This window comes from Palaemon carinicauda, chromosome 24 (genome assembly GCF_036898095.1).
Source record: "Palaemon carinicauda isolate YSFRI2023 chromosome 24, ASM3689809v2, whole genome shotgun sequence".
NCBI lineage: Eukaryota > Metazoa > Arthropoda > Malacostraca > Decapoda > Palaemonidae > Palaemon > Palaemon carinicauda.
In genome coordinates, this window is record NC_090748.1 from 21,561,785 (window position 1) to 21,566,872 (window position 5,088).

A 5,088-nucleotide genomic window follows, 5' to 3' on the forward strand; every position below is an offset into this window, starting at 1 on the left:
AGTAAACCAGTTGCAATCCTTGCAGCGGGACATCAAAGCTGCTTTGAAGGTGCGATGAAAACGTTCAACCATTCCATTGGCAGCGGGGTTGTAGGCCGTTGTGTGATGTAGGGTGATGCCCAGGAGATTCGCTAATGACGTCCATAATTGAGAGGTGAAAGTGGTTCCCCTGTCAGAAGTAATATGCTCAGGGATACCGAATCTTGAAATCCATCCAGAGAGTAAGGCAGATGTACATGAGGCGGACGTTGCAGTTTCCATGGGAATGGCTTCAGGCCAACGAGTGGAGCGGTCGATGACGGTAAACAGGTAACGATGTCCTTGTGATGTGGGTAGGGGGCCTACAACGTCGACGTGAATGTGTGCGAAACGACGCTGAGGTTGAGGAAAGGTGCCCACTCCTGAATCCGTGTGTCGATGTACTTTGGAAGTTTGGCAAGAAGTACAGGCACGGACCCAATCCTTAGCATCCTTAGAAATGCCGTGCCAAATGAACTTTGCCTTCAGCAGCTGTGCAGTAGAACGGCACGAGGGATGTGAAAGGCCGTGGATGAAATCAAACACCTGTCGGCGCATGGGAGCAGGAATCCAAGGTCGCGGTCTACCAGTACTGACGTCACAGAGGAGGGTGGTGTTGGAGTTTTCGAGGGGAAAATCCTCCCAACGGAGGGACGTGCAGGATGTCCTACAAGCTTGATACTCTGGATCCTGTCGTTGGGCTTCAGCCAGGGCGTTGTAATCCAATCCCAGTTGAACGGCAGCCAACGTGTTTCTTGACAGGGCATCGGCAACGGGATTCATTTTCCCAGGGACGTATTGGAGGGTGCAATTGTATTCAGCCACGGCGGAGAGATGTCGGCGTTGACGGGCGGACCAGGCGTCAGACTGTCGAGTGAAGGCGTGCACCAGTGGCATGTGGTCTGTGCGAATGACGAAGGGCGTACCTTCTAAGAAATGGCGAAAGTGACGGACAGCCAGGTGCACCGCCAGCAATTCTCGATCGAAGGTAGAATAACCCGATTCTGCCTTGGACAGTTTTCTGCTGAAGAAGGCCAATGGGCGGGGCGAGCCTTTGACCACCTGCTCGAGTACTGCACCAATAGCGACGTCGCTGGCATCGGTGGAGAGAAGGAGAGGGGCGTGTGGGATAGGAAAAGTGAGAGCCGCAGCAGTTGATAGGGCCTTCTTTGCATTGCAGAAGGCCGCTTCTTGAAGGGGACCCCACTTCAAGTCCTTTGGCTTGCCCTTGAGGGAGGGGTAGAGGGGAGCAAGAGTGGCGGCAATGGCTGGCAGAAAGCGGTGATAATAGTTGATCATGCCCAAGAATTCCTGCAGAGCTTTGACGGTCGAGGGCGTGGGGAAATTCTGAACGGCTGCTACCTTCTCAGGGAGGGGATGGACTCCTTCAGGAGTGATACGGTGCCCTAAGAACGACACTTCGTTGGCGCCAAAGGTACACTTGTCGTACCGGACTACAAGGCCGTTTTGTTGCAGGCGGTCGAGCACGATGCGCAGGTGACGGAGGTGTTCCTCTTTTGAGGAGGAGAACACAAGTATGTCGTCCACATAACATACACAGAAAGGGAGGTCCCCTAAGATGCCATCCATGAGACGTTGAAACGTTGCCCCAGCATTACGAAGGCCAAAACAGGAGTAATTGAAGGTGTATGTGCCAAACGGAGTGGTGATGGCGGTCTTGGGGATGTCTTCTGGGTTCATAGGCACCTGATAATACCCCTTCAGGAGGTCGAGCGTAGAGAAAACCTTTGCTTTGTGCAGGTAGGAGGTTACATCGGCAATGTTTGGGAGGGGGTAGTGATCCGGTTCTGTTTGCATGTTCAGGCGCCTGTAATCCCCGCACGGACGGAGGGAGCCGTCTTTCTTCAGAACGATGTGTAAGGGTGACGACCATGGGCTGGAGGCCTTTTGGCAAAGGCCCATTTTCTCCATTTCGGCGAACGTCTGTTTGGCGGCTGCCAATCGTTCCGGTGCCAGACGTCTGAATTTTGCGAAGACTGGGGGTCCCGTCGTCTTGATATGGTGATAAATACCGTGCTTGGCAGGAACCGTGGGCGTTTGGCGAAGTTCTGGACGGAAAACTTCCGGGTACGACGTGAGGAGGTGGGCGTAGGCATCCGTGGGTGCGCTGATGTGGAGAGCGAGGTTAGAGGGGGCGGGTTGAAGAGGTGTCGACAAGTACGAGTCCGCGTTGACCAATCGTCGGTGGGCGACATCGACCAGAAGGTGGAAATGAGAGAGGAAATCCGCACCGAGGATTGGCATTGTGACGTCAGCAACGAGAAACTTCCAATTGAATTTACCGTTTCCGAACGATAATGTGAGGCTCTCGTAACCGTAGGTGGGTATCGCAGATCCGTTGGCAGCTACCAAGCGGACGTCGGCAGATGTAGACAAACTACGTTGTGCCTTGAAGAGTTTCCTTGGCAAAAGAGAACGACAAGCACCCGTGTCTACCAAAAATCGCACGCCCGTTCCTGCATCCTGTAAAAAGAAAAGATTAGAAACATGGGAGGCCACCGCCACAAGCGATGGCCTACTTACACGTTTTTTGGCCACTGACAATCTTTGGCACATTTCTTCGCGGTTGCCCCGAATCTGAAGTGGTAGTAGCAAAACTGCGGTGGATGGGAGGTAGTAAGTGGCTGTAGAAGTCGTTCGTTGGGGCGCGAGCGATTGGTGGGTGGTGGGCGGCTTTGTCGCCGCTTCGGCACGTCACGGGGTAGGCGTGTATGTCCTACGGCATTCATGTCAGCTTCGGTGTACGTTGAATAGGCATCCTCGTCGTCAGGGGTGGAGGCGTTGATGGATGTCTTGAAGTGGCTGTCCATAAGGGCATCGGCTTTGGTCATCAAGTCCTTTATGGGTAAACTATCGACATCGGGTATGGCAGCGCGCACAGGTTCAGGTAAACGGCGTATCCAAAGGGCACGGAGTAGGTTCACCTCACGAGGAGAGCCGTCTGCGGCAGGTTGAAGGCGAGCGATACTGGTCATTTCCCTGAGGGCAAGCGAAGCCCTTTGGTCCCCCAACGGTTGTTGCGAGAGCTGAAAAAGCTTTGCTATACGGGCGGCTGGCGACGGCGAGTACTGTTGCAGAAGGTATGATTTGAGGTCGTCATACGCTATTGGGGTGTCTCCTTGTTCACAAAGCCAGTTGGATATTTCTGGGAAGGTGTCCTCGGGTATCGCCGCGAGAACATAATCCGCTTTGGTGGTTGAGCGGGTCACGCCCCTGATACGAAACTGGACTTCTGCGCGCTGAAACCAAGCAAACGCCTCTCCGCTGGCAAACGATGAAAGTTTGAATGGAGAGGCCGTAGCGCCAACTGCCGTAGAGTCCGTCATAGTACCAACGATGGAGGGGCGAGGGGGTGGGGGTGGAAGGCGGTGGAAGCGAGTCGACTTCCGGGGTCACCAATGTGACGGGCCGAGAGAGGAGTTGTGAAATCAAAGGCAGATTGGAAACGACTGAGTTATATTGTTGTGGAACACTCTCCTTATATACAAAACCTCAAGGCAACAGGACATGACAAGTTCACAAGACAGACAAAATCACAGAGGAAAAACCAGACTTGAATTTTCATGTTCGTTTTAGTGCGAGGGAAGAGCGAAGATACAACCATAATATATACAAAAGGAATTATGTACAATTGTGTGAAACACGGTTGGTACAATAACATTTTCTAGACTCTCGGCGGTTATTCTCTATCGTATAATTTATCATCTGAATCACAACTTCGAATATACTGTCATAAAGTTCACCAACTTCCTCGTAATCAATCTACTCTTTATATTGTTGGGATCTACTTGCACACCCATTTTCCTCTATATCCCTAGCATTCAAGTTCAAGATTTAGAAAAAAAAGTTTCAAACACTTCAAAAAAGGTTCCACACTTTTTTTTTCTTCTACTAAGTTGAAGCACATTTTATTAAAGATAATTTTAATGTTATTTATACATTTTTCAGTTTTCTGGAGTCATTTTATCTTAATGATTAACTTGAGAATGTTCAAAATCATCTGTTTGTTTCACTGAACTATTTTAAATCCCATGAGTACCAAAAGAACCTTTGACTGGGGTACTTTCTTATAATTCAACGGATAGTCTCATTAACATAACTAAGACCATGAATTCACCACTTATTCATGGTACTGCACACCATCCAGCAGAGAGAGAGAGAGAGAGAGAGAGAGAGAGAGAGAGAGAGAGAGAGAGAGAGAGAGAGAGAGAGAGAAGTCGCCATAAATATCTGGATGGTTGATTTCCCCGCTGCCTCGTATGATCGGACACAGGAAACATGGCCTTTTCCTACTTGGATGGGATTTGGAATAGATTCAGATGTATCGAGAGCACATGCAAATGCCACAAAGGCCTTTCCTTATCAAGGAGGATCTCGTGCTAATAGGATCACCCTAGTGTGATAGTGGTGACAGAATGCTCGAGGCTTCTCTCTTATCCATCTCAGAGGCCATGAGTTTGGGAGAGACAAAGATGATGTCAAACATCACTATCATATGTTAACCATATATCTTTCTCCATCTCTATGAGAGAGAGAGAGAGAGAGAGAGAGAGAGAGAGAGAGAGAGAGAGAGAGAGAGAGAGAGAGAGAGAGACTAGCACTAAAACTACTACTTACCCCTAGTTTTATAGTATAGGTAAAATAAACAGTTATCCATGTTATGCTTGAGAAATGTCTTTTCTGTTATTCCCTCTGATGGAGATTTAAAAAAAAAAAAAGATTAATGATATTCTTCTTTCCCTAAATTTGTTTGTTTAGATATTAATTGTGAGTGTTTTAGATTGCTGTCCATTATACTATAGAACGGCATTCAATTAATTTCACTTTTTAATTCAACTCTCAGTAATCCCGATTATTTGTTATTCACTTATCTCTCTCTCTCTCTCTCTCTCTCTCTCTCTCTCTCTCTCTCTCTCTCTCTCTCTCTCTCTCTCTCTCTCTCTCTCTCTCTCTCTCACTTTTTATTTAGCTAGGACTTTTTATCATCTTTTACCAATTATATATAATCGAATTTTTTTTTTTTGTACTTGTTGTTTGACGGATAGCTAC